This window comes from Danio rerio, chromosome 14 (genome assembly GCF_052040795.2).
Source record: "Danio rerio strain M-AB ecotype USA chromosome 14, GRCz13ab, whole genome shotgun sequence".
Lineage (NCBI taxonomy): Eukaryota > Metazoa > Chordata > Actinopteri > Cypriniformes > Danionidae > Danio > Danio rerio.
Genome location: NC_141034.1, coordinates 41744743 through 41772705, shown reverse-complemented (window position 1 = coordinate 41772705; position 27963 = coordinate 41744743). Strand labels below are relative to the sequence as shown.

Genomic DNA, 27963 nt, shown 5'->3' with positions numbered 1-27963 from the left:
ATGGATTCAGATGAACGGATGGGTTGTAATGTATGTATGGATGAATGACTGTATGGATTGGGATGAATGGACGGATTGGTATGATGAATGGATTGGGATGGATGGGAATGAATGGATTGAATGGGATGGATGAATTTTGAAGATGGATGGATAAATGGGTGGATTTGGATAGATGATGGATTGGGATGGATGGCTGAATGGATTGGAATGGATGGACGATGGATTGGGATGGATGAATTAGGATGATGGATGGATGGATTGAGATGAATGTATGGATTGGGATGGATGGATGGATGGATATAATGGGATAGATGGATGATGGATTGGAATCAATGGATTTTTCTATGGATTGGGATGGAAGAATGGATGGGTAGATGGATTGGGATGGATGGGGATAGATGTATGGATTGAGATGGATGGATGGATTGAGATAGATGTATGAATTGGTATGGGTTGATAGAGATTAATTGGGATTTATGGATGGGATGGATGATGGGGATGTACATATTGGGATGGATTGATTAAGATGGATGGATGAATAAACAAGCTTTTTGTTTTCAAACAAATATATATATTTTTTTTTCTCATGTGGATCTCGCCTACGACATGAAAAAAAGATCCTGATTAAAAACTCTCTGACTATTTGTAGGGCTATTGTTCATTAACACAGTAAAATGAGACTCCATTTACAAACATTAGTTTAACTAAACTACAGGACAGACAGAACATTTGAAAAATAAAACAGAACATGATAAATACAATCATTCATTCATTTTCTTGTCGACTTAGTCCCTTTATTAATCCGGGGTCGCCACAGCGGAATGAACCGCCAACTTATCCAGCAAGTTTTTACAAGTGGTGCTCGCTGCAGAGCCATTTGAGGAGAGCTGAGCTCCAGCGAGGGGGAGCTTAAGCTTGAGCTCCACCTTTTTTGCACTTCTTCTACGAGTGATGTCACTGGGGGTAGGGTTAGGGGTGGGGTTGGTGTACGCATTAAAACAGCTTACAGGAGGAGGAGCTCAGCTCTCCTCAAATGGCTCTGCAGCGAGCACCCTCTCAGTTTTTACCCAGCGGATGCCCTTCCAGCCGCAACCCATCTCTGGGAAAATGATAAATACAGTATTAGAAAAATAAAACACTAAACAAAATGGCAGCTAGAAGGGTAAATAAAACAAAATGAAATCAATGCTAGAATGTTAGATCGGCAGACAATTTCGGAACACTAAATAAATAGATTTCCAGAGAGCCAGAATGCTACATAGACAGAACACTACAAATACAGATAGAATGATAGATATACATAACTCTAGACAGAATGCTAGATAAACAAAAAGATACAGCACTTGAAAGACAGAGCGATACAAGTAGATAGAAATAACAGAATGCTAGATTCAGAGAATGGATAAAATGCTTGATAGAACAATGCATTTGTTACATTGAAAACCTAAAGATACAATAGTGAATTTAATTAATAAAATGTTTTACAGACATATTGATGATAGATACAGACAGATGAAAGATAGAGACAGATAGAAACTGTAGATTATTATAAAACAATAAAACTACAATAAGTCTTAAAATAAAAATAAATGTATTACTTCTGCTGATTAAACGACTTGATCTGCTTCCTGCAATTTTATTTTTATTTTTTCCTGGGATTTCGATTTTGGTTAATGTTCAGCAACTTTTTTCTCAACAGATTTTGTTCATATTAAAGAAGGTCAATCGTAGACGTAGTTAATTAAGAAAATTAAATAGGTTTGCCTTTTTTTGCAATCACTTAGAAAAATGGATGTTTATTGTCTTACATATTGTTTGTAGGTCTCTGAATATAAAGTCAGATAACAAAATTAGGTCGATATTTTTAAGCTAATAATTTATGCATTTTTTTCTGCTTGTTGAACCAATTCATTTTCTTGCTGCTCGCTAGGGCTGCACAATTCTGGCTAAAATGAGAATCACATTTTTTTTTTTTTTTTTGTTAAAACAAAGATCACAACCTTCTCATGATGCTGTAAATGTAAAATAAAGGTTATTGAGTAGCCTATTATTATTTTTATTTCTCAAACATGTGGTAAAACAACAATAATAATGTTAGACCTATGTGTAGGTCTACCATTGGTTAAAATGCTAAATTTGGTAAAACTTAAAATGGTGGACTTGAATAAACTTTACATTTGTCCTGGTTGTTAATGCACAGTAAAGTGATGACATCAGAATACAACTTTTATACAAGTATTGATAATTCTGAAGTTGTTATTATGTTTGAACATATGCTTGAAATCTGCCATTGAGAACATTATAGGCCATTTTTTTTTTCCACTGGTAAAATGATTGATTTATCATTATCAGATTACTTCCTGCATTATAGTCAACATCATATAGGCTAGTGTAGTTCTACTGACTCTGTTAAACATTGATTCTCATGCACAACACTCTGTTTGCTATGAAAAAAAAAAAAAATCTATTAAAACTATAGTCGTAATCATAACTCTAAATGTGATATGATCATTTGTGATGATGTGTGCAGTTTTGGCGTCCCTTTCACTGCTGAGTGCGCTTGTCATGGCTGCAGTCACTTTAAGAAAAATAAATAATAATAAATAAACAAACATGCATGCAAACCAGCTCCCAAACGATCACTGTGCAACAAACTGAACACTATTTACACGTTTAATACCTGTTATTCACAGCCTATGCACCTTAAAAGTAGACTAAACTAGACTTAATTTGTGTGCACACGCATATCCTCTCTCTCTAGTAAACAAACAGACATAAACTAAATTTTTGAGTAAACTATACATTATAAATACAGTATGTGACTCAACACCATTTGGAGGTGTCCAATGTATATAAATCAACGTGAAGAGTTTTGAAACTGCTAATATGGTTCTCTCTTAAGCTTTACTGAATTGTAAAAATGCTGGATTAAGATCGTGTGGGGGATCAAATCGAGATCACAATCTTCATTCGATTAATCGACTTTTTTCTTTTTTATTGGTCAAAAATTCCATATTGACACATCCCTAATGGACAGAAAGACGGACAGATTTGGAGAGCAAATATTTAGTTGTCATTGACAATAAAATATCTATAAAAAAATGTAATTAAAAACAAGAGTGACGGCGCGGTGACACAATGGGTAACGCTGTCACCTCAAAGCAAAATGTCACTGGTTCGAGTCTCGGCTGGGCCAGTTGGCATTTCCAACGCAATTTTAGGGCAATTCGTAACTTTTTGATTTAGTGGCTAATTTGTATGAATTTGTATGATCTAATTCGTACAATTTAGTTCGATTTGCTCATCACTCAATGACGGTTGGGGTTAGGGGTGGTGTTGGGTGCCACTAAAATCTTACATTTTCGTATGACTGAACTCCTACGAATTCATATGAATTAGCCACTAAACTGACAAAGCGTAAAATACTTAAGTTTCCTCGTGAGATCAGGCTGGCATTTCTGTGAGTAGTTTGCATGTTCTCTCTGTGTTCGCGTGGGTTTCCTCTGGGTGCTCCGTTTTCCTCCACAGTCCAAAGACATGCGCTAGATGAATTGAGTAAGCTAAATTGTCCGTAGTGTATGTGTGTGAATGCGAGAGTGTATAAATGTTTACCAGTGATGGGTAGCAGCTGGAAGGGCATCCACTGCGTAAAACAGAGGCTAAATAAGTTGGTAGTTCATTCTGCTGTGGCAACCCCTAAAGGGACTAAGCCAAAAGAAAATGAAGGAATTAATTAAAAAAAAGGGAAGGAGCGAGAAATCCTCACCACTGGATGTAAAGTACAGACCAACTCAGAAAACTGCCCATTGCAGCAAAGTACCAGAACAAAAGAAATACAATCCTCAAGATCACTGTAACTGTAGAGGAGTTCAGGCTTTGGTTTACTGCAACCTAACCAAATTTCAGAGCCAGCTGTGACACTGGATCCCATCACTGACACTTCTTAATGTGACTTGTCCTCTGCTGCACTAGAGGTAATATATCATCAGGATTGTCTATGTCCACAGATAGCTTTTCTGCTTTAAACTACAACACCTGATTTCCTCTTGTGCTGTAAGGCGAACCCTCGTGTGCTCCTCACAGGGAATAAAACGCTCTGACAGAAAGTTACACCTTTTCATGTCATAACAAAGAACTGAACCTCACATATGGGGAATCAATAACTCTTCATTAAGCTTCAGCTACAGAATTCATTCAGTTGTAGACCGAGCGGATATTTAGAGTAATGCTTAGCGAAGGGCTGACATTTTTCAAATGACCGTTTAAAAGTGGCCAGAGCGGTCTCTCGATGCTGTAACCGCATGAAATATTAGACCTACCGGGTTTTACTGTGAATGGCCGCATGCTTCAGTAACTTTATGTGGAGTCCTAGACGAGATCACAGAGCTGCCTATTTCAAGTCACTCTTATCCTCGTTCTCAAGGGAGGTTCCCGTCCCACTGAAATCTGCTTGGTGAAATGAGTGCACAGACTGAAAAAGCTCATTAACTGACCTTTATAAGAGAATTCTGACTGGAGCCTTTTAGAAAAACACCAAGTAAGAAAATCATATCAGCATTTTGACATTGAAGGCAAAAGTCCTTCACAATATTTTCAACCATATGAACAGTATTTAGTGTCAATTTTCTGACAACTATGTGGTAGGGAAGACAGGTGCCGGTTGTTGCACTCTTAGTAGAGATCAAAGTATGCCTCAGTTTTTATTTATTAATTTTTTATGTAGGCCTACATGCACAGCTCAATGTACAGCCTTTAGAGTATACTCCTTTTGATAGTGACAGTGCACACAGGCGCTCAGCAGGAAGCATGTTTTGTCAGTGTCTGTCCTTTTTTCTTGATAATATTATTTTTTATACTTGTTTATAACAGATCTGTCGATACCATTTAATCTGCTCACACAAGCACTGGTCAACATAGACTTCTATTGTTTTGGCATCTTGTTTTTGTTCCATTTCCTCAGTTTATTTTCATACTGTAAAACAACAACCTGGGTTCAGTGTCAAGTAGTACACATATACAAAAACTGATTGGTGGTGTATATATAATTCTGGCAATGAGATTTGTGTCGTGCACACTGTATGTGGACTTATAATAAAAACAAGTGTTGTTTATATATACCAAACAGCCCAGTACTAACTGTATAGACACGTTTCACAGAATCAAAAGATATTTAAAGGGATAGTTCACTCAATAATGAAAATGTGCTCACCCTCAAGTGGTTCCAAACCTGTATGGTTTTCTTAATTATGTTGGTCACTAAGACATTATTAGGAAAGCTGAAAACCTGCAATCTTAGGGCAATTTGTAACTTTTTGATTTAGTGGCTAATTCGTATGAATGCTCATCACCCAATGATGATTGGGTTTAGGGGCAGGGTTGGGTGTCATGTCTCCTTTTTTTAAATTGTACATTTTCATATGACTGAATTAGCCACTAAACTGACAAAATCGTAAAATACTTTAGTTTTTTTGTGAGATCAGGCTGGAAAACCTGTAACCATTTCCATAATAGCAAAAACAAATATTATTGAAGCCAACGGTTGAAAACAAGGACAACTTAAAAAAAAAAAAAAAACGGTGCATGTCTGTATGTGGTGTGAAATTATGGTAAATTATATTCTCAAACAATGTCAGGCTATTAATCAATATATAAATAATTGTAAAAAATATGGAAAATGTATTAAAAATGCAAAAGAATATTTATTATTAAACAAATATGTTGATGAATAGAGGTGATAGAAAAAAAAGAACAAAAAAAGAAAGGTATGGTGAAATTTCAGTTTATGGCTGCTTGCAGTACTATGCATATGTTGGATCTCAGTTTTTAAAATGTAAATGTGCAAATGGTGTAGTAATCATGTAATATGTCAAAGATGCCAAAAAGATCTCATGTAAAGTTCATGTATTTCTCATGTAAAAAGGAGAGATAAGTAAAAGAAGAAATAAGTTGAAGTAATAGACAAATGATGTGTGTCGTATTGGGGTGAAAAAATAATAATAAGTTTGCACTTCATATCGCTCTATTTCGACCATGATCAAATGTTTAAAAAATGTTTTGTTCAAAGTAAACACATCAAATCAATGTTTACACATTTCCAACTATCTTCAAAATATCTTGCTTTGTGCTTAACAGAGGAAGGTAAATCAAACATGTTTGTTTGGAACAAGTAAAGTGTGAGTAATTGATAACAGAATATTCTTTTTTTTTTTTTTTTTAGTGAACTCTACCATTAAATCTATAATATATATATATATATATATATATATATATATATATATATATATATATATATATATATATATATATATATATATATATATATAAATTTTATTATTATATATATTTATATATATATATATATTATATATATATATATAATATAAATATAATATATATATATATATATATATATATATATATATATATATATATATATATATATATATATATATATATATATATATATATATATATATAAATTTTATTATTATTTTTTTTACAGTAGGTCTAATGGAAATTTTTCATTTGTGTTAAAGGTCTTTGTGGAATTATTTGTATTTGTAAATAATTTTAATAGTAATCAATAAAATAAATAAATAAAAATAAATAAATAAATGTTGACAATATATAAATTCCAAAAACGGACCTCCCATAGAAGATCATAACAAATATACTAGTCTAATATCTGATATGTGCTACAGCAGCAGCAACAATATCTGGACATTAATCTGCATTATTCATCATCTTGTTTAGTTTTTAAATAAAAACTACCACATTCAGACAATATTATATAAACTTGGACACTTCTAAGCATTTAACACAGTGGGCCTAAATGCCCTTTTACAACCCATTTGATTCACAAAAATACACACACAAACAAAACAACTGACAGTCAATACTCAACTATGATTTCCATTTACAATATATAACGAAGAGCAAGAGAATTTATAAATAAAACATTCCCAGATCTTCAGTCAGCACATTAAGTCATTTATTTTAATTGTTTTAAAACCATAACACATCCTTTCACAGCAAGAACCCTTTATTCTTGTCCAAAAAGCTCAATAATACTGCAAAAATCATTCCAGATTGCTTCTTAACTCCTCTCTTGGCTTCAATTGTGAACTCTGCTGGTGGCGAAGATATGTTCCAACTAGCAATCCCAAATGTGTTTCAATTACAGCTCAGGAAAGTGGGGATCTCTTTAGCATAATTGAAAACTATAGGTGTTGATAAACAGTTTCAGAGGAACCGCAAGGCTCTTCTTACTGCTCAGAAGTGCCAATCATAACAGTGTGAATAATGATGCTGTGAATTGAAACAATGGGAGGGGAAAACACATGCTGACCTCCAACCAGAAATGAATGAATTACCTACCTGAAGTTATTTTCTTATCTGAACACAAAAATAAAAATTGATTTGTTGTTAGGAGGCAAGACAGCAGATCTTATACAACAATCAGAGTTTCACAGTGTAAAGCGCCCACTGGAAACGCAAGGCCTTGTCAGATCAATCACACAGAAGCTTGTCTAGTAAAGCTTTAACAGTAGGTCAATCCAGCGACTGCAGGACTCTTCATGTTTCTGAACTGTTTCTCAAACACTCTTTGAAACCTAAAAATAAAAGCAAACTTTTACTCTGTTGAGACTGTCTGCTCTTCCTCAAGGTAACATACTTTGGAATGGTGATCACAGATGCTGCACAACATGCGCTGAAAGCACAAACTTTTATCTTGTTCATGAGAAATACAGTTGCTCAGCGTATTCAAGCATGCAAACTCTACCAATCTTATACTATAGGGGTGGAAGTGTCTTCTAGATTGGCATGTTTAAAGCCAAAACATGTCATGTATCTAGACAACACTGACAAGCCTACTCAGATGTCAACTCAACATGAAATCAAAACCCATTTGATTTTCATAATACTGTTTTATGTGCCAGGAATAAAACACATAAGATACATACATACATAAATAAGGGGTTGATGTGACTGTAAGGACTGGAGTAATTCTCCTGATTTTATTACATTACTGTTTTTTATCCTCCTTACACTGGCTGCCTGTTAAGTTTCGTATTTAATTTAAAATATTACTTCTCACCTATAAAGCTCTAAATAATCTAGCTCCTGTTTATCTAACCAACCTTCTGTCTCGCTACAATCTAACTCGCTCTTTAAGATCTCAAAACTCAGGGCTTCTGGTAGTACCTAGAATAGCAAAGTCGAGTAAAGGAGGTCGAGTCTTCTCCTTTATGGCTCCTACACTCTGGAATAGCCTTCCTGATAACATCCGAGGCTCAGACACACTCTCTCAGTTCAAAACTAGATTAAAGACCTATCTGTTTAGTAAGGCGTACACTCAATGCATCACTTAACGGGTTTCCACACAAGTTTCTACATCTTGTTTATAAACATTATAAACAGCAGCTACGCTAATTATTCTCTTTATTCTCCATTTCCACCTGGGGATACTCATCCCGAGGTCCTCAGATTATGCGAAGTCACTGATTGGATCCAAGACCATCGACGAGATGATCCCAAGGTTTCTATATCTGGGAGCTGGCCGTATCCTGAGCTGCTGCTGCGCTGGTGGTCATGGGGGAGTGGAGAATATGAGACTGATTCCAGTGACGCTCCAGGGACAGACGAGTCTTCGCTGAGGCCAGCTTCCAGCCCCTACCACTGAGACTGCAGCTCTGCACAAGACTTTTGGCCAGCGGAGAAAATATTAAATTAAATTAAATTAAATTAAATTTTTTTTTTCTTCACTCTCCTATTGGTGAAGTTTTTTTTTTTTTTTACCTCTCCGCTGTCGCCTCTGGCTTGCATGGTTCAGGATCGGTAGAGCTACGCATCAATGAATTTGCTCTTCAGTCTTTGGACTCTCAGTAATGATTTCAAACCACACTGAACTTAACTAAACTGAACTGAACTTAAACACTAAAAAACTGAACCACCCTGATCCAGTTACTATGACCATTTATGTGAAGCTGCTTTTAATGTCTCGATACCTCAGGCTGTTGATGTTGCCATCCACTCAGCAGATCTCTCGCACTCCCCCATACTGAATTCCCATTCACCAAACTTGACTGAATTTTTGTAAGAATCTTGGGTCCATGCGGGATCTAATATGCCTTCTGTTGTATTTGTGATGATTGAGATGCAGTTCAACAGATGAGTCATCATAAAAATCGACCTTCTGCCACTTTTCCAAATAATCAACTAGAAATCACATAATTATTTGTTGTTTGTCCAACAGGGATTGACGACAAGACTATCAGGTAGTGTATGATTTAACTCTTTCCCCACCAATATCCTGACAATTAAGAGACAACGATTACCCTTCATCAATGAGATTTTACAGGAATCTATGTTTTAAGTGTATTATGGTAAGTCAAGTGCATGTCCTGAATGAGTTATATATGATGTAGATAGCTAAACATGCAGTTGTTGATAGATTCGGTTTCTGATCACTCATGTTTTGACCATGCTAAATTTTATTGGGATGAAGAAGAAATACAGAATTTTGTGATGTGCTGTGGATAGACTGATAATCCACCAATCTCACTTTCCCTTTCCTTCGGCTTTGTGCCTTCTTTATCAGGGCTCACCACAGCAGAATGATCAAAATCTTCAAAATGACTGACAACTCAATATAAAAACAAAACAGTGAAGGGCAAAGGATTACTAAATTGACTAATTATGATAACAACGAGGGCGTCACAGTGGCACAGTGGGTAGCACAATTGCTTCACTGCAAGAAGGTCGCTGGCTCAAGCCCCGGCTGGGTCAGTTGACATTTCTGTGTAGAGTTCTCAGTCCAAAGACATGTGGTAGAGGTGAATTGAATAAGCTAAAATGGCCGTAGTGTATGTGTATGAATGCAAGTGTATGGGTGTTTCCCAGTGTTGGGTTGTGGCTGGAAGGGCATCCGCTGAGTAAAGCAAATGCTGGATGAGTTGGTGGTTTATTACACTGTGGTGACCCCTGATTAATAAGGGACTAACCTGAAAAGAAAATGAATGATAATGCATGTTGGGTTTTGTTTTTATTTTTGCCAAGTGCATCCAGAATTTTAGTGTATGCCAAGAATTTTAATTTTGGCGAATCCCCAATAATATTAAGACTCTTGGAAATTTAGAGACTTTATTCTAGAAACATTTCATGGAAATTTTCATGGAAAATTGAAATTTGATTTGGACAAGCACACAACTGGTTCATTAGTGAATGAATAAAGCAAGATATTTCTAAAGCAAATGATGTAAAATGGTTTTGTACATACAACATATGGTCTTTACAGCTTTTACAGCTGTGCACACACGCCACACTGACTAATTTGACATGCACTACTCTGAATCCATAATGCATGTGATGTTTGTACAGAAGCTGTTGAGAACTACACATGCACATAAATGCTGTTATGTATTTTTAGATGAGCACTTTTGTTGACGGCTGTGGCGGTCTCTAATGAGACTGTAGGGTCCTGCATGCTGAGGTTGATGGGAAGGGAGCACAGCCCAAGCCACACAGGGTGTGGGCGAATAATGCAGCCACACATTAGTCCTGATAATGGAGGCTTGTGGGCTGCTGCTAGCACATTACTGCAATTGACTTCTGACCTTCAGAGAGGAGCAACAAGCTCAGCACGCTCATCTGAGAGAGGCCAGGCCAGCGCACTCTCATCATTTTATCCAAACTGCAGTTTCCTCACATCATTTCCATCTGTTTTACTAAATGTGCTGAATACATCGCTGTAAAATACTGCCATTTATAGAAGAACCCATAAATACTGTAGAACTGTCGTTTCTAAAATTGCATGTGGTCATTTATAGTTTGGAAAATGTTCCTCCACAATCACACCAGGGCTTTGTATCTGCAAAACATGGGTGTAAATATACAACATAATACAATGTGTTATGTATGAAACTTATACATGGAGACATCAATGTAACTTAACAATGAATCAGAGTTGTGTTTTTTTTTTTTTTTTTTTTGTACAAAGGTAAACATTTGAGGACTATTTGAGTACAATGAACTCTGTTATGTTCAAGAATCCAGTCTGAGGCGATTCACAAATGATGACATGGCGCATTATCCTGCTGGAAGTAGCCATCAGAAGATGGGTACACTGTGGTCATAAAAGGATGGACATGGTCAGCAACAATACTCAGGTAGGCTGTGGCATTAACATGATGCTTAATTGTTATCAATGGGCCCAAAGTTTGCAGAGAAAATATCCCCCACACCATTACACCATCACCAGCCTGAACGCTGATACAAGAAAGGATGGATCCATGCTTTCATGTTGTTAATGCCAAATTCTGACCCTACCATCCAAATGTTGCAGCAGAAATTGACATATCGGACCATATTCATAACAATTCAGACCATATCATTTATCTTCTGCTGCTGTAGCCCATCCGCATAATGTTTGAAGTGTTGTGTATTTAGAGATGCTTATCTGCAAACTTCGATTGTAACGAGGGGTTATTTGAGTTACTGCTGCCTTTCTATCAGTTAAAACAAGTCTTGCTATTCTACTCTGACTTTCGGCATCAACAAGGCATTTGTGCCCACAGAACTGCCACTCACTGGATATTTTCGGACTATTCTTTTTAAACCCTAGAGATAGATGTGCGTGAAAATCGCAGTAGATCAGCAGTTTATGAAATACTCAGACCAATCCGTCTGGCATGCCACATTCAAAGTCACTTAAATGATCTTTCTTCCCCATTCTGATGCTCGGTTTGAACTGCTGCAGATCACCTTGACCATGTCTAAATGCATAGAGTTGCTGCCATGTGATTACAAATGTGCATTAACGAGCAGTCGGACAGTTGTACCTAATAAAGTGGCCGGTAAATGTATATTGCAATATATGAATTCACAATATGACGTATGTAACTGTTTGGAAATAATTCTGAATTTTACATTAATTTGGATGATTTTATAGCATCTGCATGAAACATCCAAAAATGTTAAAACAAATTAAAGCACAGATGAAAACCACAAAGCAAAAATGTTATGGTTTTCAGTGAAATCTAACAATACTGAGGTACAGAAATTCAAATATCAAATCTAAAATAACACTTTAAAATATAAATGCAATTAATCGCGGCACACTTTATAATTTCTTGTTGACATTTTTTTTTTTTTTACATTTGCTTCTTAAAAACACATCCATGTAAAAATCTTTCACACTATTAGATTACAGCTAACAATCACAATGACTCTACAAATAACTCCAACATGACATTGCAGATCCTGTGATGCGAATTTTACAGATTCACACTTTGCAATATCAATGCTGAAACATTATTTGTGCAGCCCTAACATAAAAATATCTTAATTTGTACGTACCAAACTTTTAACAATGCATTCATGTTTTGTATCCAATATAGACAGACATAGACAGTCTATTAAGCCGATTTTCTGTGGAAACTATCCAAAACCAACCAGCACATTGACAAGCAGAGTGTATTTGTGATCGGATAGAAGGACATATAAAGACAGACAAACAGATTAATGGATGGATAAACAGATGGCTAGACAGAGTTAGCGAAGCACACCAAATTAATTTATGAGCAGCCACAAGTACAAGGATCATGGTGTTGGTTTAAAGAGAAGCCATTAGCTTATCTGAAAGTCTGCAAATCAATAGCTCAACTCAAACTGCTGATAAACAAGTGTATGTCGCAATGAAGGCATACGCTATCACAGATTCAATACTATGTCTATATAATGCACAACATATCATGCCATGTGTTGTAATATATATCGCTACCTCTGCTCTTTCACCCTTACTTTCTATATGCCCATGTCGATGGCACATTATGATGGACAATGTATTGCATCCCACTACAACACACACAAACACTGAGTGAGTGCAGAGATGACCTGCTCTGAAGCCCTCTGCTACATTTAAATGAATCATACTGAGATGGGTTAGTGCCAGACGTACACAGCCAGAGACTAAACAGATGTTTTCAAAACCCTGCTTCTGCTGCCAGGCCTAAACAACTCCACTCTCTCTGATTCTCTTGAACTGAGCTGCTTTTGGACTTATTCGGATGTGTACTGATTATGACGTTTTCTGAACAAACCAATGGAGCAATATCCACAAGTGTATTAGGGATTATTGACAACAGGCTGTTTGATTGTTAAAGAATAATGCACAATAATTTAATAGCCCATTGTCAAGTATGCCACTTATCCTATGGTTACTATATTTAAAGATAGTGTTTAGATGTTGGATTTTAAGACATCTGTCTGTAGTCTCTCAGTAAGCTCACAACATCATAAGACGTCAATCTTAGGTTAGATTTAGGTCATGATGTCAGGTGACCAAAATTCAATGTCTAGCCAGAGTCTAAGGACAATGCTATTTTGACATCCAATAACAACGTCAAATTACGTTGATATTTGGTTGATTTTAGGTTGCGTTGAAAAGTGACCAAAAATCAACGTCTTATAGATGTCATAGTGGTAACGTCCACACAACGTCAAGGTGTAACATGATAAGGTGGTGATATTTGGTTGATTTTAGATTGAACATTGGGGTATATGCCGAAGCATGCTAATAGGACTTTTAATTTGCCAATAACCTGGGTTAAGCGCTTCCGGCGAATTGAATGGCAATGCAAAATCCGGTGCGTTTAAGGTCTGTTTTCTTTAAAAAATCAGCGATCTCCACTAGCTGAGTGATATCCGATTTAAAGTGGGTCTCAGATTGTACAAGAAGCACTGCATTAAATTACATTTCCCCCGCCATATCTTTATTATATGAGCAATTATTTTACCTCAGTATATTCAATGGAGCTTCTGCGTTAGCCTGCCGGCGCGTGCGAGTAAACGGCTTTTGTCTCGTTTTACGCTTGAGCAACTAAATAAATGCTAAAGTTTATTTAACTGAATGTATTTTAATGACATTACAACATCGATGCTGTATTAGGAACCGTATAAAATGAGAAAAAGTTCACAATAACAGGTCACCGGAAGTTTATCAGTATGGGAACAGCACTAGCTCGGCATATACCCTATTGACATCGGCCTGACGGTGGGTTCTGACGTCAACCTGATTTTCATTTTAAAACGAAATCCAACTTCCCCACGAAGTTAGGGTATGTTGGGGTACAACATCAATATGAAATCATGTTGATGTCCTGTGCCTGCAGGGCTTTATTGTCATTCCCTAAAGAGAAACAGGAACTAGTGCTGCACACATACAAACTACAAACCGTAAACCATGCAGTTTTAATGTACTCGTTTTAAATAGGGCAATTAAATTAAATTAAATAGGACCCTGCTCCTTCTATGATGACTCCAGACAAACACAGGTTGCCAGATTGACAAAACCAACAGGACCGAGTATGTCTGACTATCAAGCCTACACAATCTTAACTACATGCCACTATAGGAATATGTTTCATGTTAAAGGGAGTTTTTGTCCCTGACCATCATTTTAAATTTCTATTTTGGAAACTTTTTTTTTGTGCGTCTGAACAAAAACAAACATGACAATGAACCTCAGGTACTGATTAAGTGTTTCATTCATTCACCAATGTGAGATTAAATTCCATCATATGTGATATTGCCATAAAAAGAGACGCAGCAGATAGTTTACCTCAGATCCTTTACTTGTAATGGTAAAGAGGTTTAATATATTAATTAGATTATACGCTTTACCATTTTATTAGAGTACAGTGCACTAGTCCGTTTTTCTGAATGGCTGTATTTAAATGTTTCTGTTTTGTTGCTTTTGGTGCAAATAGCCAAACTGCTTATCAACAACTAATGGGCAAAATAAAATACAAACAAAGCAAAGTTGACACCGTGGCTCCTGATAATACATTGAGGTTTTATGACAAAAAAAAAAAAAAAGAATCAGTCTGAGCAAGAAAAGGAAGATTATAAAAACATGATCACATTTAAAGTTTTGCTGTAATGTCATCTACATCTTGGATAGCCAAAGGGTGAGTAGGCTATCCCTTTGTCCACACAGTGTACTAATATCCCCATCACTGTTAGTTGGCATGTAACTGTACATTTACAACTAGATAATAGTGTCTAAATGGGTCATCAAAATACTTGCATTGCAGAAAGCTTTGCAGCAGCTCCCATAAAATGAAAACAAAATAGTATCTACCAAACAAAAAATATACAAAATAAAGAATCTTTCTATCTTTTTTTACTTATTGACAGGTAATGACATTGAGTGCTCAAACTAATGTTCAATCTGTCAGTTTGCTTTTGATAACCTGGGTATAATCAGTTTTCATCTGTCTATTTTTATAATGCTATGTCAGAGTCTGCACTTTGTTAACTACATTACTTTCAATTAATTAAATCCCACAGCAGACACTCAAATTAAGATAAAACCTTTTCTTCGTTCAACATCATGTAATAAGTTCGCATGTTAATCTTTGAGGATCAGTCTGAAGGCAAACATATTTGGCAGAACAGGGGTTTAGAGTTCAGTATGTTTGGTTTGGTGAGCAATCTAACATTACAAAAGGATAAATAAAAAACAAAGTAGGCAAATTATTACCTGGGAATTCTGGTTTGGATTAGAAGCAAAATTAAAAGGCATGTTTCCTTATGTCCTATACAATACTATATATAGTCACCGGTCACTTTTTTTAAGTACACCTTCAACTGCTCGTTAACACATATTTCTAATCAGCCAATTACATGGCAGCATGTCAGTGTATTTAAGCATGATCAAGATGATCTGCTGCAGTTCAAACTGAGCATCTGAATGGTTAAGAAAGGTGATTTAAGTGACATTAAGTGAAAGTGGCATGGTTGTTGGTGTCAGACATGCTGGTCTGTGTATTTCAGAAACTGCTCATCTACTGGGATTTTCACATACAACCATTTCTAGGGTTTACAGAGAATGGTCCGAAAAAGAGAAAATATCCAGTGAGCAGCAGCTCTGTGGGAAAAAATGCCTTGTTGATGCCGAAGGGTAGAGGAGAATGGCAGACTGGTTTTAACTGATAGAAAGGCGGCAGTAACTCAAATAACCCCTCGTTACCATCGAAGTTTGCAGATCAGCATCTTTAAGAATTTCAGAATCATCTCAGAATTTGGCATCAAAAACATGAAAGCATGGATCCATCCTGCCTTGTAATGGTTCAGGCTGCTGGTGGTGGTGTGATGATGAAGGAGATATTTTCTTGGAACACTTTGGGCACATTAGTACCAATTAAGCATCATGTCAATGCCACAGCCTACCTGAGTATTGTTGCTGACCATGTCCATTCCTTTATGACCACAGTGTATCCATCTTCTGATGGCTACTTCCTGCAGGATAACGCGTCATGGCATAAAGCTCGAATAAACTCCTACCTGTTTTCTTAAACATGACAATAAGTTCACTGTACTCTAATGGCCTTCACAGTCACCAGATCTCAATCCAATGGAGCACCTTTGGGATGTGGTGGATTGGGAGATTTGCATCATGGATGTGCAGCCGACAAATCTGCAGCAACTGTATGACACTATCAAGTCAATATGGACCAAAATCTCTGAGGAGTATTTCCAGTACCTTGTTGGATCTATGCCACTAAGAATTAAGACAATTCTGAAGACAAAAGAGGGTCCAAGCCAGTACTAGTAAGGTATACCTAATAAAGTGGCCGGTGAGTGAATAATAATAATAATAATAATAATAATAATAATAATAATAATAATAAAATACACAATGAAATTCATTTAAAATAATTATCTATATACAAATAATTAGTTGTAAAATATTTAAATATCAAGCAATAAAATAATTTTATTTTTAATTAGATAAAATCACTCAAAAGCAAATAAATAACTAATGGGTTTAAATTAAAGTTACATTTAATGCATAACACATATAAAAGGAAAAATAAAATAAAATAAAATATTTTCATTAAAAATAAAAATAAAAATAATATATATATATATATATATATATATATATATATATATATATATATATATATATATATATATATATATATATATATATATATATATATATATATATATATATATATGTCAAGGCATTTCTGTTTTTGGCATATCTATCTAAATACCTCATTAATATCTGTCAAAATTCATTTGCATGCACCTGCATTTGGATTTAAACCAGATGACATTTCTCCACTTTGCAGTTATTTAGCTGTGAGAAGTCTCTGACGTTTAAACCTGTTCATATATCGAGTAAGCGCTATGGAAATCACAAACTGACAGTGTTCAGATGTCATCACGACAGCACTGAAGGTAGCAGTGGATTTTGCAGATGTCTGCATTGGTTTAGCACCCAATAATTTAGTAAAGGATTTATGCAAATGCAGTAATGGCACAACATGCTGGCAAAATTGCGGTTGTTGCCTCAATCTGAAATCATTTTGCATGTGCAAGGCAATAGTACAAATGGACGCAAGGCCACCTGAACGTTAGAGAGGAAAAAAAAAAAGTGATTGAAATTTATTTTTTCTTTCCTTTTTCTTCAATGCAGACTAAACATCAAACGCATCATGGTAAAGCCACAAATATGAATTCTATATCCAACCAGTCACATTCAGAATGAACCGCCGTTGAACTTATCCAACATATGTTTTATGCAGTGAAGGCCCTTCCAGCTGCAACCCATCACTGGGAAACACCCATACACTCTCATTCACACACATGCACTGGAATAATTTAGCTTACCCAATTCACCAATACCACGTTTTTGGACTTGTGGGAAAACCAGAGCACCCAGAGGAAACCCACGCCAACATGGAGAGAACATGCAAACTCCACACAGAAATGCCAACTGACCCAGCTGAGGCTCGAACCTTCTAGCTGTGAGGCCATAACGTTACCAACTGCACCACCGCGCCACCTTTTCTTTAAAATATTAAAATTTGTTTTACCACAGTATTTTCAATGGAGTTTCTGCAATCACCTGCTGCTGACAGCACTTGCATTTAAATGGTCTTTCTTCTCATTTTACACTTGAACAACTAAATGAATGCTTAAGGGTCCATTCTCACAGAATATTTTTTTTTCAAAGGCACTACTTTTCTATTGATTTTCAATGTAATCACACACTTGTCGCATATGTGTGACTGTTATGCTGTGATGTTTCACATCTTTTGAAGCAGAGTGCACGTGAGAGATGTGTATTTTAGATGCCATGTGAAGTAAAAGATCTTCAGCTTGCACACAGTGGAGTTCATCACTGTTAGTTCCACAGCAGTGGACCAATAAGAAAAGCTCGGAGGTGAGACAAGTGTTGCAAGTTTCTGTTTACAGCGCTAAGTCACTGTGGTTAAATACCTGTGTGCTTTATGCTGTGCTTATTTTCAAACCATTCTGAACCATCGCCTCTCACGTTTTTAGAAGAATTGAGTGTTAATGAGCCCTAAGTCTATTTAACTGAGTATACTTCAATTCAGTTACATTGTCGATGCTGTAAGGCAGGGGCCTCAAACTGCTGGCCCGTAGGCCATTTGGAGCCAATTTCCTCCTCCGTACGGCCTGCAACTGAAAGTTTTACTTTCATTTTCTCTCAATGTACGATCGAGAGTAACACACATGCAGTTTAATTCTGTGGCTGATTTAAACATTAAAATATATGTCTGTAAGTGCTCTATTTTTACTAAAGCTCTAGTTTTGTAAATATTCAAGGATTGTTTTATTACTGTTCGTTTTATACCACTTGTATTTTGTTGTACAAACGCTTCTTCAAGGCTAACACATTATGCTGGTGGTGTAACAAATATAATAAATTTGTTAATATTCGATTCAAATGGTCTCATTAAATAGATTTTCCTCTTATGCTTAAGATTTGCATAAAAACTATATACATTGGTACAATTGTACAGCTAGTTGATTTGAACTTGTTAAAGTAAATGTGAATATGTACATACTTTCCCCCTCTTTGCTGTAGTTTTACAAAAAAAGAAAGATAATGAGAAGAACAATTGCCAATAAAGTCACTTAAGTTACCCAAACTACTTTCTGCTGTTCTTACGCTATTGGGACAATACAATTGGTTGGGACCAGGGCTTAATTTGAGCCAGAATATGAAAATTGATCCGGCACCTCATTTTACCAATCCCCCTCCTTAACCGCCATCCTCCGCTGTTCACTGTCACTTTCTTCCGCGACTCCCCAACCCTCTTCACTTTCATCCCTGACACCCCTCCGCCATCCAACGCCATCCTCGGGTAACATGCCGTATCCGTTACCCAAACCTGTTCCGGGACCTTGCAATTCACAAATTAAGCACTGGTTGGGACGGAATAATAATTATTATGCCTATTGTTTGTAGTATTTTCATAGCAATTTTAACTTCCCCTTCAATATGTGCAACAAGAAACAAAAAGCTAGACATTTGACTGCATAAACTCTGTGGAAGAATGACTGAGTGTGTGTCTAACGCTCCGCCATACACACAACAACCACAGATATTTTTCAGCAGCTTATGTGTGACACAATAAACGTGCTGATTTGCATTATCACTTGTGACAGGTAATGCTTGGAATATAAATGTTGTGTCTGTTGTCCTAAGATGCATCAATTATGTCAGGTTTCCACTTTTTTCTTGTGCTTGAATGTTAAAACGGCCCTCCTATAATTTGTCAGTCACTGAAATGGCCCCCCGCCAATTTAAGCATGAGACCCCTGCTGTAAAAGAACATTAACTGCTCGCCAGAAGTTTATCGGTGGTTTATCAGTTATTATTTGCATGCATTGTGCTGTTTTGATTACAAAATCTACACAAATACTTGGAATTGCAAAGCTTCTTTTTTCAGTTCACAAAAAAAAAAACATTAGAAAGCACCTGTAAGACATATGGCAGCCAACATGAGGTATTAAATACTACTACGCCAATCATTAAGTATTCATGTCTCTATTTCAGAGAAATAACGCAGAATTACTCTCACTTAATTAGAACTGTTTCCTCGTTAAGAGGACATGCATTTTTAATTCCTGACATCTCGAGTGCTGTAAGTGAAATCGACGCCCCGCAGAACCTCATTATGCTGTAGTCAGAGAACATGTGCATCTGCGCTTCTCTCCGCACTTCCGCTCAAGATGCTTTCTTCTGCTGCTTTTTCTGGAGTCGGCTCACAGTTTGTGCATGTGTGTGCGCGCATGTTTGCCTTAGCACTCCTCTCTCCTATTTGGCTCTGTTGAGATAGCATTTCCGCTTTGTTTAGCATCCAAAAACATTCCTCACTCTTTTTAAACACCTAACTTTGGTGCACAAAAAGAGCTCAAAATGGCATTGGCCTTCCCAGTGCCATTAAGACTTTAAATCACACCGCTTCTCACCTCTTCTCCTTTCAGCCGCTGTCTACAGGTTGTTTGCCTCGCTCAAATATACATGTGTTTGCTTCTTTATTTCTTAGCAGGATGCTGAAAGCTGGCTGAAGGAGTCATGCTCAATTCGTGTCCGCTTTGATCTCACAGCTACACAGAACAGAATAGCAGCAAACTAAGATCACGGTTGTCTGCTCAGATCTAAACCACTGCAAAACAGCACTATTCAATACACAGGCCACATGTGGGCTCAGGCGATTTTATCATCATGATCTTTTATTTTTAAAGTTAAAAGTATATTCTAAATGCATCTTGATCTAAGTGGGATTTATTATTATTATTATTTTTTTACGGATCATCTGGTGAAGCTCACAATAACACCTGCCTTCCTCCTTCCTCCAACAACTGATGGATTGAAATACAAGCCCTACATTATAAACAAAAAATTAAAAAAAATAATAATTAAATATATGAATGAATGGATAGATTAATAAATGAATGAATGAATGAGCAAATTTGGCCGCAGAGAGTCAGAACTACAGTTTAACATTTTGTTACACCCTGTGTGACTCGGAGGATGAAAAAGGATAAACATAATTATGTTTATCGGCCTGCGGCCTTGTGCCATCGCACGCCTCCCACCAGTGCCGATATACAGCTATATCGCACTGCTACTCGTGTGATATTGCTCATATATATATATATATATATATATATATATATATATATATATATATATATATATATATATATATATATACACACACACACACATACATGTATATATATATATATATATATATATGTATATATGTATATGCTACTCGTGAATATATATATATGAGCAATATCACACGAGTAGCATATACATATATACATACATACATACATACATACATACATACATACATACATACATACATACATACATACATACATACATACATACATACATACATACATACATACATACATACATACATACATACATACATACATACATACATACATATATATATATATATATATATATATATATATATATATATATATATATATATATATTGTGTATATAAAAATATATTTATAGAATGCATTTTTTTAATAAATGAATCCCTTTTATTTTTCATCATGTAAAGTGATCACACCTCTTCAAAAGACTTAGATTAAACCACTCTAATAATCTAGACTGACTTTTTGATCTCTTTATAAATATTTTAAAGCATCAGTGGGTGAACTAACTAACTTAAAATATAACATTTTCTGAATTTCTGAAATTATGGCCTGCTCTTAATAAATTCTGTGTTATTTGTATTTATTTCTTTTCATACAAAAGCTGGGCGTATTGTTTGAGCTGCTTTTTCACAGTGCTAACCCAACCCCCAAATCTTTGCGTCTTACTAAAAATAGAAATGATCAAAATTGAATTGATTCAAGTGCTATTTTGGCTCCAGTACAAAGAGTATTTTTCCTGAACAAACCAAAATTTTGGTATTCACTTGTGCTAAAAATTGAATTATCCTTTTTTTTCTATTTTTGCCACATCCATTTTTTTATGCTCAGTGAAAAGACATGATTAGCAGTGAGTCACTTTAGAGAAATAACTCTGTCTGTTGTCCAACAGTATATATGGCAGATCTCTCCCTCATATCCTAATAACAGTTGTGTGGTGCCCTTTTATAATACTCACATGTGTTCAACAGACAAACTGCCGTCTGCTCATGCCACGGTGACAAATGACACACATTAATATGAGGAACAGAGGACTCACAGACCAGATTGTGTTATTAAAACCTGGAGAGAGTTCCAGTAGATAGAGATGTCCCTGTCGAGAATAAAGCTTTTAATTGGAGGCTGTCAGGCTCTTCAAAAAACCACACTGATTTGACTCGCTAATAGGCCAAAATCTGATTTGGCCTATTCGACCACTCTATACATAATAATGATGAATGATAATAATAACCTGAGATTCAAAGTTGATCAGAGTTACAGAAGCTGTTAACATATATCTCTATATAACTTTGTGTGCACCAGTGCCAAAACAGAGAAATTTTAAAATAAAATAGATTTATTTATTTATTTATTATCATTATTATTATTATTATTATTATTATTATTATTATTATTATTATTATTATTATTATTATTATTACTATTATCTTAATGCAACTTGTCTGGTTTTAGCAAATTGAAGAGATGCATGTATTTGTTGGGACTTTGTTCAAACTTTTTTTTTTCTTTAGATCTCTGTCTTTCTTATAGTGAGTGTCAGAAAATAATTAATATGAAAGAAAAAAAATATGAATAAATTAATTGAAAGAAAGAAAGAAAGAAGAGTGTCAGAAAGGATGAATGAATGAAAGGATAAATGAATAAGTGTCAGAAAGAATGGATGGATGAATGAGTGTTAGAAAGGACAAATGAATGAAATGAATAAATGAGTGTCAGAAAGGATGAATGAATTAGAGGACTAATGAATGAAAGGATGAATGAATCAAAGGATGAATGAATCAAAGGATGAATAAATGAGAATCAAAAGGGATGAATGAATGAAATGATGAATGAATGATTGTCAGAAAGGATGAATGAATGAAATGATGAATGAATGATTGTCAGAAAGGATGAATGAATGAAATGATGAATGAATGATTGTCAGAAAGGATGAATGAATGAAATGATGAATGAATGAGTGTCAAAAGGGATGAATGAATGAAATAATGAACAGATAAGTGTCAGAAAGGATGAATAAATTAAAGGATGAATGAGTGGTAGAAAATATGAATAAATTAAATGATGAATGAATGAGTGTCAAAAGGGATGAATGAATGAAATAATGAACAGATAAGTGTCAGAAAGGATGAATAAATTAAAGGATGAATGAGTGGTAGAAAATATGAATAAATTAAATGATGAATGAATGAGTGTCAGACAGGATGAATAAAATAATAGACGAATGAGTGTTAGAAAAGATAAATGAAGGAAATGAATGAATGAATGTCAGAAAGGATGAATGAATGAATGAATGAATGAATTAATTAATTAATGAATGAATGAATGGTTGTTAGAAATAAGTGTCAGTGTGTCAGAGTGTCAGAAAGGATGAATGAATGAGTGTCAGATATGATTAATGAATGTCAGAAATGAATGAATGAATGAATGAATGAATGAATGAATGAATGAATGAATGAACGGTTGTTAGAAATAAGTGTCAGTGTGTCAGTGTCAGAAAGGATGAATGAATGAGTGTCAGATATGATTAATGAATGTCAGAAAGGATGAATGAATGAAAGGATGAATTAATGAGTGTCAGAAAGGATGAATGAATTCAAGAATGAATAAATGAAAGGACAAAGGAATGAAATAATTAATGAATGAGTGTAAGACAGGATGAATGAATGAAAGGATGAATAAATGAGTATCAGAAAGGATGAATGAATGAAAGAATGAATGCATGTCAGAACGGAAGAATAAATGAAAGGATGAATGAGTGTCAAAAGAGATGAATGGATGAGTATCAAAAGAAATGAATGAATGAAAGGATGAATTTTAAAATGAAAGAAAAATATTATCGAGCAAATGAATGAAAGGAAAAGATGAATGAATTATAGAAAAAGATGAATGCAATGATGAAAAATAAATTGATTACAAAAAAATATATGAAAAAATTTTTAAAAAATGTTACATTTGAAATGGTAGAAGCAGAAAGAGCAGGAGAGACAGTTGTAAAAGGAAAAAGAGGTGAAAGAAAAAAATGTGAAAATAAAAAAAGGAGAACAGATACAGAAATTAAAACAAAGAAGGTGAAAAGAATGAATGAAATGAAAAGGTGTTTTGGAGTAAAAGAGGAGAAAAATAAAAAAGAACATACAAAAATAAACCTAAAACTGAAAGGTCTGAAGCAAGATAAATGAAAAAAAAAATGTAAAGGAATGAAATAATCTGTGAAGTTTGGAGAGAAAAAATATCAGCAACATTCCATGTGACCCTTTTAAAGCCTGAGCCAATTACAGTAGGTAAAACGAGCACCATCTTATAAGCTAATTCTGTTCTACCTAAACAAAACCGCACGACGACACCACATCACAAATGCTATCCCACTTTTATTCATGGCAGCTTTTCACAGCTGTACTTCACAGGAGCTTTCTTTAATGATGTTTTTGCTTTCTATTGTGTGAATTCATGTTTAGCATTCACAGGTGTGTTCAAGTAATCTTAAAATCTGAGCTAGCATAGCCGCGCTACTGGCGCAGTGCTACTACTACGTGAGGGGCTCAGGCAGAGTGTAAATTGGATCCAGAACCCTTAATAGAAGCCATCACGGAGCTCGGCACCGAGAGCGACGTGATCAGTAGAATATCAAACAGAATATGGCGGGTGCGATATTGAGGTGGCCATGTGTGAACAATGACACATGATTTCCTTTTGGCGTGACTCCCACTATTTCCTGCGTAGCGCAAGAGCCGCTGCAAGTCCACTGTGCTTTGATTGACTTGGATGGAAAAGGAAGCTATCAATAATTAAATGTAGCTGAGGGTGAGGGAGACGTGACGCATCACCGCTTATTCTGCACAGGCACGAAATGCTCAGGACTGCAGCATTGATCTGACTAGACAATAATAAAACACGGACAGGTGAAAAAGTTTGCAGAAGACTTGATGCAAGGAGTGAGTATTCTTAAGCTGACACATTTATTGTTTTATTATCTGATGATCAAGTCTGGGTTAGGAAGCATATTGATTATCATGGGATCAGTTAATTTGATTATATTATGGCCTGATGATAATATGCCAAAACAATCTGAAATTGAATTGTTAATTTCAATTATTTGTAAATCAAAGGCGGCAACACCAAGGCTCCAAAAATACAAATTTATTAAATTAAAAAGGCTGACACAGAGCGTGTAACGTTTCGAGCCGCCGGCTCTTCATCAGACAAATGTTTATCATAATCAGGTGATTCTTTTTATACACTTCCGGATCACATGATCTCCTCTCGCATATATGCCAACATATACATACATGCATATATATATATACATACACAATCGTTCATATATACATATACATACACATGAATACGTATACACATTCACATACAGTCTATAGCTTTGATATTATAAATCAAATTACAAAAAAATATATAAATACATAAATAAACTATAATATTACATCACAAATTATAATAAAGAAAACTATATGTGGACTATATGTGAATGTGTATACGTATTCATGTGTATGTATATGTATATATGAACGATTGTGTATGTATATATATGCATGTATGTATATGTTGGCATATATGCGAGAGGAGATCATGTGATCCGGAAGTGTATAAAAAGAAGCACCTGATTGTGATAAACATTGTCTGATGAAGAGCCGGCGGCTCGAAACGTTACACGCTCTGTGTCAGCCTTTTTAATTTAATAAATTTGTATTTTTGGAGCCTTGGTGTTGCCACCTTTGATTTACATTTAATTTGCACTTTTTGCGGTTTTGGCTGAGCACCCAATTAAGAGAGATGTGCGTGCTTTTGTACAGTTTTTTCATTAATTTCAATTATTGACATTGTGTAACTTGAATATTGAACATCTGAAATTTAAGACGACAACATTTTTCAAGGCTGAATTTTTTATAGACATATTTTCAAACTTTTTGTGTTTTGAATTGTTAGACTGCAGATATTGGGTTTGTAAAAATACGGTTTCACAATTTCAAGATGAAGAAATTCAGAACATCAAATTCAATATCCTAAAATTCAAAACCAGAAATTCAGATTATGAAATTCAGATTTAGCAGAAAGTAGGTCAGGGGTCATCAACAGGGAAGAGTAGATGATCACCGAAAAGTCAAACTAAGAAACACTCACCTCTGCTTGATTTATGGTTATGGATGAATTGCAGGGTGTGAATTATGGGGGTGGGGAGTTTTGGGGGGTCTGGAAATACGTAAAAATAAATGTTTTTTTTTTTTTTTTTTTATCCACATATAGCCTAATGTAAAATTAAACTCATGTTTAAGTTTAAAAATATGGCCATGTTTTACTATTGTCAGTTGCAATTTATTATAACAGGGACGAAAATATGGATACTTACAGCACTTACATTTACAAAATGTTGCAATATAAACACTGCTATTAAACTCATCTATAGAATCTGGAGAATTGACAACACTGTGTTGCAGCTTTGGTATGGTGCTATTTTTATTTATTATTTTGTTTTATTAAACCCCTTTAGTTTTGTAATTTAATGATCATATTAGATTGCATTGTGATTACTGCTTTACCATCTCACTGTAGGAAGCATTTACACAATCTTATCTACCCATCCATCCATTCATCCATCATTAATTTAATCAATCAATCAATCAATCAATCAATCAATCAATCAATCAATCCATTCATAATTTATTTATTTTGGCAATCCATCCATCCATCCATCCATCCATCCATCCATCTTCCATTTTGGCAGTAAATCCATCCATGCATCTTTCATTTTGACAATCAGTCCATCCATCCATCCCTGACACTCATAATAAAGTGTTTATTTTATAACAGTTCATCCATCCATCCATCCATCCATCCATCCATCCATCCATCCATCCATCCATCCATCCATCAATCCATCCGTTCATTTATTCATTTTGGCAATCAATCTATCCATCCATTATTCATTCATTTTAGCAATCAATCAATTCATCCATCCACCCATCCATCCATTTTAGCAATCAATTCATCCATCCATTCATCATTCATTCATTTTGGCAATCAATCCATACATCAATCTTTCATTTTGACAATAAATCCATAAATCCAACTTTCATTTGACATTCATTCATTCATTAATTCATTCATTATTTCAGGCAATCAATCCATCCATCCATTCATTCATTCATTCATTCATTCATTCATTCATTCATTCATTCATTCATTCAGGCAATCAATTTATTCATCCATTTTTCATTTTAGCAATAAATCCTTCCATCCATCCATCTTTCATTTTGACAATATCCATCCATATATCCATCCATCCATCCATCCATCCATGGCATGTGTAATTATGTTTTTATGTTATATTTGCTGACATTCAATTTTTAATTTTTAGTACATCCTTTACATTTTAAACACTCTCTTTCTAACATGTTTATTAATTATTAACATTAAAAAATAATAATAATAATTACCAAAACTACATCGACGATCAGTGGCGATAGCACAGTAGGCAGTTTCTCGACATAGTGTACCACTATGCTTCTAGAGTCCCCGCTCACAGACCTTTCCCTATCCCATCCCCCACTCTGTCACTCCAGCTTTGCTTCCTGTCTAGATTTCCTGTCAAAATAAAAGCAAAAATGGCAACAACAATAAAAAAAAAAAAAAAAATCAATTAAAATAAATAAATAAATAAAAAACTTGGTGGGCTACAGATTCTTATTTGGACTCGTAAGTAGTCTTTACAAAGTGACCAACCACTGGCTTGGTATGCATAATACAGATTTTGTAGTCTTTTTAAAGACATTTAAGTTTGTTTTACATTTGGTTGACATGTAAACATAACCTTAAAACGATAGTTATCCTAAATGTTTTAACATGTTTATTACTCTAAAAATATATGTAATATATATTTTTTTTTTTTATAAAAAAAAATTACACTGGCTCTTTATCCACTAATTTGCTCTC

The 27963-nt window shown here is 35.1% G+C and overlaps 2 long non-coding RNA genes across 2 annotated transcripts in view; one reads left to right on the top strand and one right to left on the bottom strand.

Moving 5' to 3' along the window:
• The window catches only part of LOC147834006 (uncharacterized), a 98593-nt gene that overhangs the window by 16455 nt on the left and 54175 nt on the right, over positions 1-27963 (bottom strand). The gene's annotated exons all lie outside the window — the stretch shown is intronic.
• Positions 22447-24594, top strand: LOC147840868 (uncharacterized). The gene is made up of 4 exons (XR_015508122.1): positions 22447-22693; positions 22732-23094; positions 23131-23360; positions 23502-24594. It is a non-coding gene; the product is annotated as an uncharacterized LOC147840868 (long non-coding RNA).